This window comes from Bombina bombina, chromosome 5, assembly GCF_027579735.1.
Source record: "Bombina bombina isolate aBomBom1 chromosome 5, aBomBom1.pri, whole genome shotgun sequence".
Classification (NCBI taxonomy): Eukaryota; Metazoa; Chordata; class Amphibia; order Anura; family Bombinatoridae; genus Bombina; species Bombina bombina.
The window spans coordinates 645,732,081-645,752,520 of record NC_069503.1 but is presented as its reverse complement, the minus strand read 5'-3'; the positions used below and the strand labels follow the sequence as shown (position 1 = coordinate 645,752,520).

At 31.6% G+C, this 20,440-nt stretch overlaps 1 protein-coding gene across 3 annotated transcripts in view; it reads left to right on the top strand.

The window, feature by feature from the left end:
* Positions 1-20,440, top strand: part of CDH18 (cadherin 18) — a 951,076-nt gene that overhangs the window by 660,087 nt on the left and 270,549 nt on the right. The gene's annotated exons all lie outside the window — the stretch shown is intronic.

Below are 20,440 nucleotides of genomic sequence, written 5' to 3'. Positions count from 1 at the left end.
CCACGTTTTTTAGGGCCAATGGCCGGACCAGGTGAGCTGCAAGCTGATAGGTGTTCTCCTGCTGCACTCACGCCACCGAGACTTTTCTCCAAAAACGACAGTGTCAGTGTATGAAAGGTTCCGTGGTAAAAGTCCTGTTTCAAAAACAAGTGGATCGTGGAAAGAAGCAAAAATACCGGGTCGTGGTATAAAACAAACAGTATTTATTTTGCAACGCGTTTCTCAGTCTATTCCAGACCGTTTCATCAGGCATAATCATAGTTAAACAATAGAGATCTATTTAAACCCCACAGTGACCCGGAATTGAAACAAAAGGTCAACTCTATTAACAATGTTGCAATTGCAAAAACATTTAACTTTTGATACATTGTATAAATTGGTTTGAACAATTTTGACCACACAGATAACACTTAAATAAAAAGTATATAAAAAACCCTATTCGCAATTACCAAATATATCTGGAAAAAAATAAAATATCTCATAGTAAACTGGACATATATTAACATGTGTGTATAGGTATATCTCATCTCCTGGTTGGATTCGAACCCAGGACCTAATGTGTGCTAGGCAATGGAAAAATCAAAAGGCTACCTTTATGTCTTGTTTGAATTTCTTGCAAAAAGGATTAGTATTGATACAAAATATATAAATTGATCTACATGTCTCACAATGTCTAGAAGATAATCTTATTTGGTCTTTTTAATAAATGACTCTAATTTTTTTTTTTTTAAAACCAAACTAAAAGGAATTTTCTTATAAATATAAAACTAAAAAAGAAATGTTCGTGACAAATGCTTACTATAAATAAGTGACATATAAAAATTGTAAAAAAATATATATGTATATATATATTTTATTTTATGGCTCACTGGACTTGAACTTGGGACCTTCTGTATGTTAAGCGAGCATGAAATTGATAAGGCTATCTTTATGTTATATATTGGAGCAGAAATATGTTAGGAATTATGTGATTAATAATATGTATATAATATATTTGGGACTCCACTGGACTCGAACTTGGGACCTTTTGTATGTTAGGCGAACAAGAATTGGTAAAGCTATCTTGAAAGTTTATGTTATATATTGGGGCGGAAATATATTTGGGAATTATGTTATTAATTGTTTCCAATCATATACAACAACCAAATAGACTAAAAAGTGTATCCAGAATGTATATAAACAATTGTAGGTGTATGTATTGATGAATAATCAAACATTCAAAAAGATGAAATGTGCAAAATAGTGTATCGTAGAAAATAATATAAATCAGGTATGTAAAATATAATATAATATGAAACTATATAGGTGCTTGGACTATTAGGTTTAGAACCGGATAGACAAGTGCATACATATACACAACTATGTGGACATGCTCACTCATGGGCATATACACATAAATATAAGTGTATGGAAACATAAACTATTCTATATGTGTCTAAATTGCATTAATGCAATATATTATTGAAGACTGACAAAGAAGAGAAAAAGAAATAAGAGAGATATAATGTAGTGGTATCAACATATTGTAGTGTTTGTTAATGTATATCAAAAAATATAAGAAATATGATGTACTAGACCCTAAAAGCTAAATCTCATATTAGATATAAATGTAACCTGTATAAAAGTGATAATTTATGTGAAGGCTGCCAATCTACATTGGCGTTTAAGCCTAATGGATACAAGGTTTTGAGTTTGTGTATCCAATATGTTTCTAATTGCCCTGAGTTTAATCAGACGATCATAATCTGTGGAAGGTGGTACATGATCAATAGGGATAATTTTATAGATATCTGAACTCCCGTCATGTATCGTTTCACAATGGTTGGGGACACTATGGTTGGTTTTAGTTTTTTTACAATTTTTACAATTTCGATGATGTTCACCCCCAACGGGTACGGAGATTTCTAATAGTGCGCCCTACATACTGGACGCCACAAATACAATTTAAGGAGATACACTATATATTTAGATTCGCAATTGAGACGATGTGTGATTTGATAAGTTAAACCAGTAATATTGGATTTAAAAGATTTTTGTGAAATTGTAAATTTGCACATGTTGCAAACTCTTTTGCCACATTTAAATGATCCATGGGAAGCTAAAAAGTTTAAAGTTTTGGTTTGTTTATTGGACCGAAATTGGCAATGTTTTACTCTTTTACTGGGGGCTAATTGATTCCTTAAAGTGGGAGCTCGTCTATATACAATTTTGGGTTTTTCACCGACTATATCTTTAAGGAAAGGATCCTTTTGGATAATGTTCCAATGTTTATGTAGTATGTTTCGAATTTTGTAGTGGTTGTTATTGTATTGTGTAATGAAAAGTGGTTCACAAACAACGTTGTTTGTGGATTTCTTTTTGGTTTGATTGTTGGTGCTATATTTGGACTTTTTCAAAGATTAATTCTCTATCTAGATTGCGTGCTTTTTTAAGACATTGATTTAGTAGATCTATAGGATAACCTTTGTCTACAAAGCGTTGGTAAAGAACCTTGCTTTGAATGTCAAAGATTCTAATTGGAGCAATTCCTGCGTATTCTCTTAAATTGGCTGTATGGGATGTTTCTTTTCCACCCTATATGGTGGTTACTAGAGAAGTCTAGATAGCTGTTGCTATCGACTTTTTTGAAAAAAGTTTGAGAAATGATGTTACCTTGATTATCCCAACTTAGTAATAGATCCAAGAATCTATTGAAGATTTTTGTATATTAGCTGTGAAGGTTAAACCCATCTGATTCTGATTTAAATGTTCTATTAGTGTGTTAGCTAGCTCGTGGCTCCCTCTTAAAATAAAAATCAGGTCATCTATATAGCGGCCATAGTATACCAGGTTCGCCCAAAAGCTTGAGGAATAAATATATCGGTCTTCAAAGACTTCCCATAAACAAATTTGCAAAGCTCGGGGCGAACCTGGTACCCATGGCCGTCCCCTTGACCTGTAGAAAAAATCTATCTTGAAAAATAAAATAATTGTGCTTGAGGATGTATTCTATTCCTTCCAATATAAATTCTTTTTGGATGTCTGGCATATATAGGTCCTTTTCCAAAAGATGGAAACTGCATTAATACCCATGTTATGGCAAATGTTAGAATAAAGGGAGCCAACATCACAAGTGATCCCAAATTAGATCATCGTTAGTAGAAATGTTTTTAAGTTGATATAGTAAATGTGTGCTATCTCTGATATAGGAGGGTAAAGTAACAAACATATTTTTGTAAAAATTGATCTAAATAAAAGATAAATTGTATGTGAGGTTACCAATGCCTGCTATAATGGGGCGTCCAGGTGGATTAACTTGATCTTTGTGGATTTTGGGCAGGTGGTAATAGTGTGCCACACTAGGATTTGTGACTTTGAGAAATTCTTTCTCTTCTTTATTTAGAATACCTGTGGATATGCCCTTTTGTATTAGTGTACTGTACCCTTTTAGGAAATACTTGTTGGATTGAAAGAGATTTCCCTATAATATTCAGTGTCTGTTAAAATTCTATTGGCCTCTTTGAGATAATCTCCTAGATCTTGTAGGACAATACCACCGCCCTTATCTGCATCCTTGATTATCAGATTTTTATTGTTGGCTAGCATACGTAAAGCTGTTTGTTCGCTCTTTGTGTAAATGGTACTGTTTTTTGTGATCTTTTGAAGTTTTTTCAAGATCCTCAATGACTGATCTTTGATATAATTCTATATAGTGGTTTGTTGAAAAAGATGGTGTAAATTGGGATTTTACCTTAATATCTGTATGAATATAATCATCAAATAAATGGGTTAGTTAAGCTTTCTGTTCTGCAAATATGACCTTCATATTCTTATTAGGGGTCATATTATTGACTAGTATAGTCTGTGTATTTTCAGGTTGTATATATTTTTGTTGTTTTAGTTTCTTTTGTGCAAAGAATTTCTGCAAGGATAGTTTCCTTGTAAATTTATTAACATCCACAAATAGATGATATAAGTTGTGAGGATTGGGTGGGCAGTATGAAAGGCCTTTGTGGAGTACTCTTTTCTCATTAGTTGTTAGAATGTGCGATGATAAATTGAATATACCTTGTTCTAATTTGGATAATTTTTCTTTTTTGGCTGATAAACCCCTTCCTCTAGACCCTCTTGGTCTGAAGTGTACGGTCTTTTTCGTTGTGAAACGATACATGACGGGAGTTCAGATATCTATAAAATTATCCCTATTGATCATGTACCACCTTCCACAGATTATGATCGTCTGATTAAACTCAGGCAATTAGAAACATATTGGATACACAAACTCAAAACCTTGTATCCATTAGCTTAAACGCCAATGTAGATTTGGCAGCCTTCACATAAATTATCACTTTTATACAGGTTACATTTATATCTAATATGAGATTTAGCTTTTAGGGTCTAGTACATCATATTTTCTTATATTTTTTGATATACATTAACAAACACTACAATATGTTGATACCACTACATTATATCTCTCTTATTTCTTTTTCTCTTCTTTGTCAGTCTTCAATAATATATTGCATTAATGCAATTTAGACACATATAGAATATGTTATGTTTCCATACACTTATATTTATGTGTATATGCCCATGATGAGCATGTCCACATAGTTGTGTATATGTATGCACTTGTCTATCCGGTTCTAAACCTAATAGTCCAAGCACCTATATAGTTTCATATTATATTATATTTTACATACCTGATTTATATTATTTTCTACGATACACTATTTTGCACATTTCATCTTTTTGAATGTTTGATTATTCATCAATACATACACCTACAATTGTTTATATACATTCTGGATACACTTTTTAGTCTATTTGGTTGTTGTATATGATTGGAAAACAATTAATAACATAATTCCCCAAATATATTTCCGCCCCAATATATAACATAACTTTCAAGATAGCTTTACCAATTTCTTGTTCGCCTAACATACAAAAGGTCCAAGTTCGAGTCAGTGGAGTCCCAAATATATATATACAATATATTCCTAACATATTTCTGCTCCAATATATAACCATAAAAATAGCCCTTCAAGATAGCCTTATCAATTTCATGCTCGCTTAACATACAGAAGGTCCCAAGTTCAAGTCCAGTGGAGCCATAAAATAAATATATATATACATATATATTTTTTACAATTTTTATATGTCACTTATTTATAGTAAGCATTTGTCACGAACATTTTCTTTTTTAGTTTTATATTTATAAGAAAATTCCTTTTAGTTTGGTTTTAAAAAAAAAAAAAATTAGAGTCATTTATTAAAAAGGACCAAATAAGATTATCTTCTAGACATTGTGAGACATGTAGATCAATTTATATATTTTGTATCAATACTAATCCTTTTTGCAAGAAATTCAAACAAGACATAAAGGTAGCCTTTTGATTTTTCCATTGCCTAGCACACATTAGGTCCTGGGTTCGAATCCAACCAGGAGATGAGATATACATATACACACATGTTAATATATGTCCAGTTTACTATGAGATATTTTATTTTTTTCCAGATATATTTGGTAATTGCGAATAGGGTTTTTTATATACTTTTTATTTAAGTGTTATCTGTGTGGTCAAAATTGTTCAAACCAATTTATACAATGTATCAAAGTTAAATGTTTTTGCAATTGCAACATTGTTAATAGAGTTGACCTTTTGTTTCAATTCCGGGTCACTGTGGGTTTAAATAGATCTCTATTGTTAACTATGATTATGCCTGATGAAACGGTCTGGAATAGACTGAGAAACGCGTTGCAAAATAAATACTGTTTGTTTTATACACGACCCGGTATTTTTGCTTCTTTCCACGATCCACTTGTTTTTGAAACAGGACTTTTACCACGGAACCTTTCATACACTGACACTGTCGTTTTTGGAGAAAAGTCTCGGTGGCGTGAGTGCAGCAGGAGAACACCTATCAGCTTGCAGCTCACCTGGTCCGGCCATTGGCCCTAAAAAACGTGGGTGCTACTTTCTAGACGCCTATCTGGATTCCACAGGTCCTCTGGGTGAGACCTCCAGCGTACTGACTGCTGGAATTTGAATGTCAGCCTGCTTTATCGCACCTTATTCATTTAAGGTGCCACTTTCCTTGTGAGTAGTTTTTTGCACATCACTTTTATACTTGTTGTTTGAACGATTCACACTATGTTGGCGCCCCTTGTTTATCTTCCATTCTAGACACCCTGACCCCATCGCACCGCGGGACACAAGAGGAGCACGCCAAACACCTGAACACATCACCGTTCACATATTAGGATTGGACACTTATTTTTTACATCCACAAGCACATTTTTGGGACATTGATAAGTACCTTTTTTTTTTTTTTTTTTTTTTTTTTTTTATATTTTTACTAATCGCCACAAAATATCATTGTTTATCTGTGATATCTGATTATTTTAATGTATCACTAATATTATACACAAATTGTCCTGAGCACTTGTTTTACACACAATTTATTTTCGTCATTATTATAATTTTTTACACATACCAAACACTGTGCTGTTTATAAAAATATATATTTTTTTTTTTTTTATTTTTTTTTATGCATACGGGTACAACCCAATCATAAAGTGGTAGGTCCCACTTTGATAACCCTGTGTTCCAAGCGCACCTCTTAAGTTTTTTCCTCCCTCAGGAATTTCTTTTTATATTATTTAGATTTTGGTGATATCAGAGGGATTGCTTTGCTTATTTTAATATTTTAATAACTTTTTTACTAGGTGCATATATTTTATTGATATCCATTTCAGTTTCTATATATTGTGGTACCTATATAGCATCTATTTTTAGGATTTAGCAATTTAATTTTCTTCATCCACTCATAATTTTATATTAACCCATTGATTTAACACACCTAGCAATTACCTTTCAATCCCCAATATGCAATCTAGGGATGACAGAAACAAAAAACGGTCTAATTATATTTTGCAAAGGTAACACTGTCACTCTAGAAACTTACTCTGACCCCAGTATTTTGAAATCTATGAAAGATTTGTTCCATCTGTTAGAAGAGGAACTTATGAAAGAACACCGCCATTGGTGGGATTTAAAAACTCTAGAAAAATATATAGAAATCAAACAAATCCCTAGGGGTATACGAATTTTGAAACATTGTTCTTTTAAGGAAGACAAAGATTTATTAGACAGTTGGTATAAAGCCTTGGATGATTGTTCTTTTAGTTTAATCAAAATTTTGATCGAACATAGACAAAAATTAACTGACGAATGCAGTCAGAATATTGAAAAGATACAAAAAGATCTATTATCACATGTTAATAACCCTGAATATCAAAAAATTCTTAAGAAATTACTGACCGCACTGATAAATATCAAGATGACATCGTCAGAGTAAAAGCAAAAAATTACAGAGGGACCAAATAGATTATAATAATAACCAAGTTTACACTTTCAATAGAGTTGAAAAAGAAAAAACTCACACTTTCTAATAATCCAAATGAAGAAAACAAGGGACAAAAAAACTCTTATACATCACACAAAACAGAGGGTGAAAATTGGACGACTGTTCACATAGAAACTATAGAAGAGAACAAAACAGAACCTACAGGAATACACATAACAATTACAATACTAATTATAGACCGCACTACAATGAGAATTACAGATTCAATTCCCCAAACCCCCGTAATAAACTATGGACCTAGAACTTATTACTCCAACACAAATAGACATTCCCAACAATATCCACAAGGGACATATCAGAGTCAATTTCGTGATAACCATTCTAACACATATCAACAACATTTTTCACCCCAGCATGGCTTCAGGCCTCATTCCAATCATCCTACTTCTCACAATCAGGTTACAACAAATTATCATACACAACAACCTAATAGAACACTTTTGGAGAGACCCATGGGCATATACTCAAACCAAACAATCCATTAGAACACACAAATAGATTCAATATTTTAGCATCTTTGCCAGATGAAGAAAACACACCAGGCACCTCATATGAAACATTCCTCTTCTTTTTTAGAGAATGGCCAAAATCACAACAGACATCCCTTTCCAAACAGCAACCTAAGTGTAGAAAAACAACGAAAAAGACCGTACACTTCAGACCAAGAGGGTCTAGAGGAAGGGGTTTATCAGCCAAAAAAGAAAAATTATCCAAATTAGAACAGGTATATTCAATTTATCATCGCACATTCTAACAACTAATGAGAAAGAGTACTCCACAAAGGCCTTTCATACTGCCCACCCAATCCTCACAACTTATATCATCTATTTGTGGATGTTAATAAATTTACAAGGAAACTATCCTTGCAGAAATTATTTGCACAAAAGAAACTAAAACAACAAAAATATATACAACCTGAAAATACACAGGACTATACTAGTCAATAATATGACCCCTAATAAGAATATGAAGGTCATATTTGCAGAAACAGAAAGCTTAACTACCCATTTATTTGATGATTATATTCATACAGATATTAAGGTAAAATCCCAATTTACACCATCTTTTTCAACAAACCACTATATAGAATTATATCAAAGATCAGTCATTGAGGATCTTGAAAAACTTTCAAAAGATCACAAAAAACAGTACCATTTACACAAAAGCGAACAAACAGCTTTACGTATGCTAGCCAACAATAAAAATCTGATAATCAAGGATGCAGATAAGGGCGGTGGTATTGTCCTACAAGATCTAGGAGATTATCTCAAAGAGGCCAATAGAATTTTAACAGACACTGAATATTATAGGGAAATCTCTTTCAATCCAACAAGTATTTTCCTAAAAGGGTACAGTACACTAATACAAAAGGGCATATCCACAGGTATTCTAAATAAAGAAGAGAAAGAATTTCTCAAAGTCACAAATCCTAGTGTGGCACACTATTACCACCTGCCCAAAATCCACAAAGATCAAGTTAATCCACCTGGACGCCCCATTATAGCAGGCATTGGTAACCTCACATACAATTTATCTTTTTATTTAGATCAATTTTTACAAAAATATGTTGTTACTTTACCCTCCTATATCAGAGATAGCACAACATTTACTATATCAACTTAAAAACATTTCTACTAACGATGATCTAATTTGGATCACTTGTGATGTTGGCTCCCTTTATTCTAACATTTGCCATAACATGGGTATTAATGCAGTTTCCATCTTTTTGGAAAAGGACCTATATATGCCAGACATCCAAAAAGAATTTATATTGGAAGGAATAGAATACATCCTCAAGCACAATTATTTTATTTTTCAAGATAGATTTTTTCTACAGGTCAAGGGGACGGCCATGGGTACCAGGTTCGCCCCGAGCTTTGCAAATTTGTTTATGGGAATCTTTGAAGACCGATATATTTATTCCTCAAGCTTTTGGGCGAACCTGGTATACTATGGCCGCTATATAGATGACCTGATTTTTATTTTAAGAGGGAGCCACGAGCTAGCTAACACACTAATAGAACATTTAAATCAGAATCAGATGGGTTTAACCTTCACAGCTAATATACAAAAATCTTCAATAGAATTCTTGGATCTATTACTAAGTTGGGATAATCAAGGTAACATCATTTCTCAAACTTTTTCAAAAAAGTCGATAGCAACAGCTATCTAGACTTCTCTAGTAACCACCATATAGGGTGGAAAAGAAACATCCCATACAGCCAATTTAAGAGAATACGCAGGAATTGCTCCAATTTAGAATCTTTTGACATTCAAAGCAAGGTTCTTTACCAACGCTTTGTAGACAAAGGTTATCCTATAGATCTACTAAATCAATGTCTTAAAAAAGCACGCAATCTAGATAGAGAATTAATCTTTGAAAAAGTCCAAAATAGCACCAACAATCAAACCAAAAAGAAATCCACAAACAACGTTGTTTGTGAACCACTTTTCATTACACAATACAATAACAACCACTACAAAATTCGAAACATACTACATAAACATTGGAACATTATCCAAAAGGATCCTTTCCTTAAAGATATAGTCGGTGAAAAACCCAAATTGTATATAGACGAGCTCCCACTTTAAGGAATCAATTAGCCCCCAGTAAAAGAGTAAAACATTTGCCAATTTCGGTCCAATAAACAAACCAAAACTTTAAACTTTTTAGCTTCCCATGGATCATTTAAATGTGGCAAAAGAGGTTGCAACATGTGCAAATTTACAATTTCACAAAAATCTTTTAAATCCAATATTACTGGTTTAACTTATCAAATCACACATCGTCTCAATTGCGAATCTAAATATATAGTGCATCTCCTTAATTGTATTTGTGGCGTCCAGTATGTAGGGCGCACTATTAGAAATCTCCGTACCCGTTGGGGTGAACATCATCGAAATTGTAAAAATTGTAAAAAAACTAAAACCAACCATAGTGTCCCCAACCATTGTGAAACGATACATGACGGGAGTTCAGATATCTATAAAATTATCCCTATTGATCATGTACCACCTTCCACAGATTATGATCGTCTGATTAAACTCAGGCAATTAGAAACATATTGGATACACAAACTCAAAACCTTGTATCCATTAGGCTTAAACGCCAATGTAGATTTGGCAGCCTTCACATAAATTATCACTTTTATACCAGGTTACATTTATATCTAATATGAGATTTAGCTTTTAGGGTCTAGTACATCATATTTTCTTATATTTTTTGATATACATTAACAAACACTACAATATGTTGATACCACTACATTATATCTCTCTTATTTCTTTTTCTCTTCTTTGTCAGTCTTCAATAATATATTGCGTTAATGCAATTTAGACACATATAGAATATGTTATGTTTCCATACACTTATATTTATGTGTATATGCCCATGATGAGCATGTCCACATAGTTGTGTATATGTATGCACTTGTCTATCCGGTTCTAAACCTAATAGTCCAAGCACCTATATAGTTTCATATTATATTATATTTTACATACCTGATTTATATTATTTTCTACGATACACTATTTTGCACATTTCATCTTTTTGAATGTTTGATTATTCATCAATACATACACCTACAATTGTTTATATACATTCTGGATACACTTTTTAGTCTATTTGGTTGTTGTATATGATTGGAAACAATTAATAACATAATTCCCAAATATATTTCCGCCCCCAATATATAACATAAACTTTCAAGATAGCTTTACCAATTTCTTGTTCGCCTAACATACAAAAGGTCCCAAGTTCGAGTCCAGTGAGTCCCAAATATATATATACATATTATTAATCACATAATTCCTAACATATTTCTGCTCCAATATATAACATAAAAATAGCCCTTCAAGATAGCCTTATCAATTTCATGCTCGCTTAACATACAGAAGGTCCCAAGTTCAAGTCCAGTGGAGCCATAAAATAAAATATATATATACATATATATTTTTTACAATTTTTATATGTCACTTATTTATAGTAAGCATTTGTCACGAACATTTCTTTTTTAGTTTTATATTTATAAGAAAATTCCTTTTAGTTTGGTTTTAAAAAAAAAAAAATTAGAGTCATTTATTAAAAAGACCAAATAAGATTATCTTCTAGACATTGTGAGACATGTAGATCAATTTATATATTTTGTATCAATACTAATCCTTTTTGCAAGAAATTCAAACAAGACATAAAGGTAGCCTTATGATTTTTCCATTGCCTAGCACACATTAGGTCCTGGGTTCGAATCCAAACCAGGAGATGAGATATACATATACACACATGTTAATATATGTCCAGTTTACTATGAGATATTTTATTTTTTTCCAGATATATTTGGTAATTGCGAATAGGGTTTTTTATATACTTTTTATTTAAGTGTTATCTGTGTGGTCAAAATTGTTCAAACCAATTTATACAATGTATCAAAAGTTAAATGTTTTTGCAATTGCAACATTGTTAATAGAGTTGACCTTTTGTTTCAATTCCGGGTCACTGTGGGTTTAAATAGATCTCTATTGTTAACTATGATTATGCCTGATGAAACGGTCTGGAATAGACTGAGAAACGCGTTGCAAAATAAATACTGTTTGTTTTATACCACGACCCGGTATTTTTGCTTCTTTCCACGATCCACTTGTTTTTGAAACAGGACTTTTACCACGGAACCTTTCATACACTGACACTGTCGTTTTTGGAGAAAAGTCTCGGTGGCGTGAGTGCAGCAGGAGAACACCTATCAGCTTGCAGCTCACCTGGTCCGGCCATTGGCCCTAAAAAACGTGGGTGCTACTTTCTAGACGCCTATCTGGATTCCACAGGTCCTCTGGGTGAGACCTCCAGCGTACTGACTGCTGGAATTTGAATGTCAGCCTGCTTTATCGCACCTTATTCATTTAAGGTGCCACTTTCCTTGTGAGTAGTTTTTTGCACATCACTTTTATACTTGTTGTTTGAACGATTCACACTATGTTGGCGCCCCTTGTTTATCTTCCATTCTAGATTACGAGTACAGCGGGTATTCCTTCCTCGGGTTCCTTTAGATGCCCTTTCCGATCGAGAGGTTATTCAAAGGTTCCGTCTGGATCGACATTCAATATTGTCTTTATATTCTCAAATAGCACATTTTCTAGAGCCTGTGACGGCTCGTTCAAGGGCCATTCCCGGAATACTAAAGTTTCTTGCTGCCTTGCACTTTTTTGCCACCGGATCAATTCAGGCAGTGTCCAGCGTCATCATTGGTTTCAGTCAGTCTGCCTTTTCTCGTCATCTTTCCAAAGTTATCGATGCACTCATGCATATATTCCCCGAATATGTTTGTCTACCATCTACCACAGAAGAGTGGCAATCGATAAAGTCGCAATTCTACAGTGTGGCTGGAATGCCAAATGTTCTTGGGGCAATAGACTGTACCCATATTGCAGTTCGACCGCCACGGTTACGGGAGGAGATTTACCGCAACCGAAAGTCCTGCCATTCCTTGAATGTACAGATGGTTTGTGACCCCAAAATGAGAATTATCAGCGTGAGATCAAATTACCCTGGCTCCTGCCATGACGCTTATATCCTGCGGCAGACTGGACTGTACCAAAAATTTGAAAATGGGGAAATGCCAGAGGGATGGTTATTAGGTAAGCTTGAATTGAACTCAACCAAAATTTTTAAAGGTTTTCTAAAGAGCATGTAATTTTAAACGACTTTCAAATTGACTTTTTATTCTTTTTATATCAATTGTTGAAAATCATATCTAGATATATGCTCAATAGCTGCCGATTGGTTGATGCACCTAGAGGCCTTGTTTGATTGGCTCACATTTGTGCATTGATATTTTTTCAACAAAGGATATATAAATAAATTTTGAAAAAAAAACACATTATATAATTAAATTTTTAATTTGTTACTATAAATTTATACTAATTTGACGCTAGCCTCAATAACTAATAAAAATTATTTTGTCTTTTTGGAATGACTTACATCAATATTTTATTTTTTTAATTACAGGGGATGCCGGTTACCCTTGTTATGAATGGCTTCTGACACCCTATAATAACCCCCAACTCCAGAAACATATTCGTTTTAATGAAGCACACAAGAGCACAAGGGGTGTCATCGAAAGGACTTTTGGATTATTGAAAATGAGGTTCCGATGTCTGGACAGATCTGGCGGTGCAATGCAGTATTCTACAGAAAAAGTAGCAAGAATCATCTTAGTTTGCTGTGTCTTGCATAATATTGCCACCAAAAGAGGATGCCCCATTGATGACGATATTGCCATGCCTTTTAATGACTTTCCAGAAGAAATTTTCAGAGAAAACACCAATAGACGTGGCATGGCCACAAGGGATATGGTTTCTGACCAATATTTTGAAGATTGATCTTTCTCTAACAATTTGTTCATCTTATGTAAATTGTGTTCTGCATTTTTTTTTTTGTTTTTTCAAATAAAATTTGTGTGCAACATCATCATATTGTTATTTCTTTGTAGCCCTTTTTCTAAACAAACCTTATTTTCATTGTTCACACCCCAAAAATAAATGAAACAGAATTTTTTTTAAATGAAAATAATATAACAATTTATTTTAAGTTCAAAAGGCAACAAGAATAAGAATTATAACTATTTCTATCCTAATACAACTAATATATTTACATAACTAAAAAAGTTCAACATTTATCTATTCAAAAGGTTACATATTAGACTTACTATTCTACATTTAACCAGTGATTTTGTTACATAGTAATTGTATCAAATATAAATGAATCACAAAATTTGAGAATATATATATTGGTAGTGTTATCTGTGGTCAATGACCTAGGATATAGTGATGTACTAATAAAAAGATTATCCCTGACGATATATTTATATCGTCATTGTTCATTCCTCATGCAAAATTTATCGTTCCAACAGAAATTTAATATAATATTGGTTATTAATGGTTAGTCAGAACAACAATATTATTCATGTTACATAGTATTAGAAAAATAAAGATTCAACAATAAATAATGCTACATTGTAAAAATAGTCATGCGTCAATTTGATTGACAAGTATAGTTGTGACGTCAGATACTAACATGTCGCTAACGGAGCCTTTCACAGCTGGAGAAATAGTCATTCTGGTATATGCAATGGAACGATATTTTCCTCATCGTATGGGAGGAGTTCGATTGGTAAAGCAGGACAGTCGTGATCATATTATATACAAAATGATAAGAAGGATGTATAGAGTATCAAAGATAAAAAGGACAAGACGTCAATGCCTAAGAAAGTACAGTGATTTGAGGCGTAGGGAAACTAATTATTACAATTCAATTAAACGACTAATAAGAAACTGTAAGTATAAATGTTTAGTGTTACTTATAGTAAGTTTCAATTTGAATAGTTATTGATAGTAAGTCCAATAACTGCGTCATCTTTTACCTTTCACCATTGATTGATTTTCAATAATAGTAGGAACAAGGGACAACACATTTGACTTTCAGTATTCCGTTAAAACTTTTCTATCTGAACATTGAAAGACAAAAATTATGTTCATTGTTCCTTTAGCTTTAATAGACTGTTATTTATAGTATCTTATTTTTTTTATAAAGCTATTCACCTTTAAGTAAGCTATATACTTGTTGATTAAACTAGAATGTACTGTCTAATAATCCTTTAATTAATAGAAATCTCAAAATCCAATTTTACATTGATAGTAGCATTCGATAATCGATTTAATCATATATTTTTAGTATTATTAATACAGAAAATGTTTGTTTTTAGTATATCTTCAACTTGCATATATGAAATGAAAATTAACATCTATTAATCATTACAACTATAAAAATAAAGTCAATTTTTACAAACAGATATGAAAAAATCAAAATCAAAAACTCAAAAAATTCCACGTTATTTAAGAGAAATAAGGATTGAAACGCCAAATAGTGGGATCACTTCACCACCCCTTCCTTTGACACTTATGGACATACCAATGACTCCCAAAAATAACAGAGCAGTGAAAAAAATGGCTGTCAACACTCAAAAAGGTACATAACTATAGAACAGCGTTAACAAGGTTTTATAAATTGTAAATAAAATAAATAATAATTAAAAAAAAAATGATGTTTAATAATCTAATGCACATTTATGTTCTTATGAAGAAATTCCATCCTTTGAAAAAGAACCAAATTATTATTTTGATCTTGAGGTCGATGAGCCATGCACAAAAGATGATGATACTAATCTTGGAAGAGGTATTAGAATTTTTGTTTTTTAGGGAAGTGAAATATAGAAAAAATAATGTAATTTTAATTTTAATTTTTTATATATTTATAAAAAGGTCAACCTTTGGACAAAGCGGTACAAGTTGAAATAGAATTGGATGGCATGGTATACGCAACAACTAATGATATTGGACAAAACATGTTTCCTCCTAAAAAAAATCTGATAGACAAAGGTATTTTATTTAGTTACCTTTGTCAAAAATAGAATAATTGTAAAAACAATAAATTAAAAATTAAAAATTTTATTTATTTATTTTACTTTAGCCTCTGGTTCAAGCGATGCTTACACATTAGAGGAAAAAATTGTGCAGACAGAAAATGATATGGATATCATACCTCCCAAAGAAAATGAAGGTATATACAGATATCAATATATTATTTATATTTTGTTATGTGATTAATATGTGAATTTAATTTATTTTTATTTATTTTAAGGTATAGAAGTTTTTGAAGAAAAAATCGATGAAAGCACACAAACTTTTTTGGATGATAACTTCAAAATTAAATTGGCAAAAATTAGGTCGATAATGGGAATGTTGATGGAGCAAGTTGATTTTTTGTACCAGAAATATGGCATTTAGTTTTTTTTTTTAAATAAATCTTTTAAAGCACTTTCTATTGTTTTGAAAAAAAAAATTACAAATTTAGAAACATCCAAAAAAAAAAAGGGATGATGAGTGTTTGTTATAAAAATTGAAATTTTTGTTCTTTTTTTTTTAAATTTCATAAAAAAAAAATATATTGTAAGCAATAAAAAAAAAATTTCAATGAAAAAAAATTTGGATTCATTCTTTTTTCAAAAATTTTAATAAAAAACTCAAAAAATTTTTTTTAAAAATATTAGTGCAACTCGAAAATATAAATATATTTTGAACAAAAATATAAAACAAATCAAAAAGTGCAACATCAAAAACAGTATAAACTCAAGTTATTAATACAATTAATAAAGATGTCTATCACTACTGTCCTGGCCTATTTGGTTCAGAAGGACCCTGTCTTTCACGAATAATGGACAGGAGAGAATTCATTGTTTGTTCTGCGAGGTGTAATGAACGGTTTATCTGTTCGTTGTGCTCCTCGTCCATTCGCCTCTGCCAATCAAACCTCTCTCTGTCTAACTGCAATTGTCTTTCTGCTAATGATGCACTTCGGTCCAGGTGTGCGATTAAAACATTCTGTAACTCTCTATGATCCACCCTATATTGTCTAGCAAGAGAGATCATTTCATTGAGACAGACATCATCCACTTCTTCAATTTCATTGTTGCCAGGTACCACAGGTCTTTCATTAGATTGTGTTTCCGCTGGCTCTACATTTCCTTGAATTGTTTGTTCTTGTACTTCTGCTTCATCAGGGACAGGTTCATGGATCTCCATTGGTTGTGCATCCATGATATCATCCAACAAATCTGGGGTCTCACTTCCATGATCCCTGGATTGAAGTTCCTCCTCCTCAGGTCTTTCTGGTTGTACAGCAACCAGGTTTAAGATGACCTCCCTCGATGACTCCTCTGGATCTGTGAAAATTAAAAATAAAAAAATGAATATATATGAATATATTAAGATTTTAATATCTATATAAAAATATAATGTAGATATATAAATATATATATATATATAAAAAAAAATATATATATATATCTATATATATATATATATATATATATTTTAAAAAAAAAATTAAATTTTTTTTTAACGATTTTTGTTCATAAAAAAATAAAATACTAACAAAATATTTAGTAGCAGCTGTGAATATGTACTATGGAAAAAAGGCAGCACTCACATGTCATTTGTAACTAAAATTCAACTGTTCATAACACAAAAATAATTTTTTTTTTTTTAGAAAATTTAATGAAGCTTTTGTATTATTAAATGCTCTTTTTAATTTTAAATGACGAGTGATTGATGCCTTTTTATGATCTAAAATTCTAAATATATCTATCTATATATATAAATGTGTATATATATAGATATATAGATATATATATATATATATATATATATATATGTATATATATATATATATATATATATATAGATAGCAATATATATATTTTTATTTATATAAATATATATCTTTATATATCCAAAAAATAATAATATATATGAAGATGTTGCTATCTTGATATTTATGTATAAGAAGAAAATTTAAAAAAAAAGGAATGTATTAATAGTACAGATTCTCACCATCAAACAACCGTGGAGAACTTCCCGTCATGTTCCGAAAAAGATGTCCAAGGTCAGCTATGAAAAAAAAAAAAATATATATATATATATTAAAATAAAATTTCTTTAGTGAAAAATCAAAAATAAAAAAATTGCAATAAATCAATGTTATCTATATGGCCTAAGTGAGCAAAAACTACCACGCTTTTAAAAGAAAAAAAAAAATGGAATTCAAGTAATTAGATTTTTTGAGAGAAAGCGAATTTCGGTTAGCTTTGACCAGTATGACCAGAGGAGAATGGGAAAAAATGAAAATATATTGTTTACCTGTACCTCTACCAACACTGGTTTCAGGGGTGCTGGTACGGATATCTGGAAGTGTATCCGCTGATAAAAAGGTATGGCTAGCAGATGATGTGCTTCTTATCGTTTGCCCAATAACGACACCACCACTAGTCATCGATGTCCCAGAGGAGGTTGATGGAATGGCTGAAGCAGGGTCATCACCACCCCTAGCTGTCACGGATTGTGGTCGAGCTGTTAAGAGATAAATAAAATCAATCGTTATTCATGTTTCGATCCATAGAAGATTAATAAACAACTAATATTTAAAATTTTAAATAGTGGTTATTGAAAGGGACAGTGTAGCACACACAATAGTAACCAGGTTGAAGAATTTGAATGTAAAAATTAAAAATTTTTGTAGACACTCAAGGTTGTTTGTATTGAAACTGTTTTGTAAAGCTTGTTTCTAGTATTTAAAAAGTGTTGAGTACTTTGTTTGACATAAAACAATAGTCCTGTGTTTATGTAATCTTTCATTCTATTCATTATTCATTCTATTATATTCTTTAATTCTATTCATTCATTGTATTATGTATCAACAAGCTGTTATAAGTGTTATTTGAACTTGTCATTTAATTACCTTGTTAACAATTAACTGTAAACGAAAAAGAGTCGTCTGCTCATTTGCTAATTAAATGACAAGTTCAAAGAATACTTATAAGAGCTTGTTGATACATCATAAATTAGTTGAATGAATGAATAGAATGAATAGAATGAAAGAATAATGAATAGAATGAAAGATTACATAAACACAGGACTATTGTTTTATGTGAAACCAACTATTCAAGTTTTTTTTAAATAATAGCATTTAAACACTCATTAATCCGCTTAAAAAACAATATCTTGATATTATATATACAGTAATGTTGAGAGTGTGTATCTGCATGTGTAAGTGTATAATATTAGTGTGTGTGTATCTGCATGTATAAGTGTATATTTTTTGGTCTGTATACATGCTTGTCTAATGTATACTGTAACGTTTGTTTTTGTGAATTTGTCTACAAAAATATAGCACTGTATTTTCAAACGATCGTTGAATACAGAGCTCACATAGCAATAACAATATTGTTTGGCACAGCTTTTGATTTGATGAATAGGGACATTAAACCACAAAAGATTTGTTCATCAGTCATAAAGAAATTAAGATTTTAAAATAGATCGAAATTTACTTCCATTAAAGGCGTCTATTTACAATTAGCTAGTAAGCAGTTCTAAATATGCTTTTCATCAAAGGATATCAAGAAAATGAAGTAAATTAAAATAGAATTGTTATTTATAAAGCAATACAAAAATAAAGCAGTAATAGGACTATAATCAAAATTGGCGCCAATAAATATTGATTTTCCAAAATATAATTAAATGTTAAATATTTTTATAAACCGACTCCACTGGAAAATTACAATATGATCATCATTCAATTTAAAAAATAGTAATTATATTAATGTTTTACATCTTCGGTCGCTATCACAATCATCTGTGATCATGAATATTACATTACATACGTTATTGGTTAAGCTATACAAAAATCTAACAGTAATCTGCATTGATGTAACGTAATCAAAATTGACGCACCAAAAAATTGATTTGAAAAAATATCTTTACAAGATAGATATTTGGATAAACCAACTCTAATGGATAATTACAATATGATCATCATTCAAATCAAATAATAGTAATTCGATAATTGTTTTACATCTTCGGTCGCTATCACAATCATCTGTGATCATGAATATTACATTACATACGTTATTGGTTAAGCTATACAAAAATCTAGCATTAATCTGCATTGATTTAACTTAATCAAAATTGACGCACCAAAAAATTGATTGGACAAAATATCTTTACAAGATACATATTTGTATAAACCAACTCTAATGGATAATTACAATATGATCAACATTCAATTTAAATTATAGTAATTCGATAAATGTTTTACCTCTTAGGTCGCTATCACAATCATATGTGATCCCGACGATTACTTCTGGGCCTAGACGCTGCACCAGTCTCTGCTCGTAATCATTAAGATCAGCGACATAAGCTGTTCCACCTCCGGTAGCACGGGTTGAATTTTTTTCTTTTGCCAATTTGGCTTTTGCAAATCGTTTGATGTCGTTGTACCTTTTTTTTATTTGATCAACGTCCTTTTTCCCAGGTCCCTGAGCACTGACAGCATCACTTATCCGGGTCCATATACTTTTTTTACGGATACTAGACGTTTGCTTCGAACGACAACCAAATAAATAGTCATATGAGTCTAGCACCATAT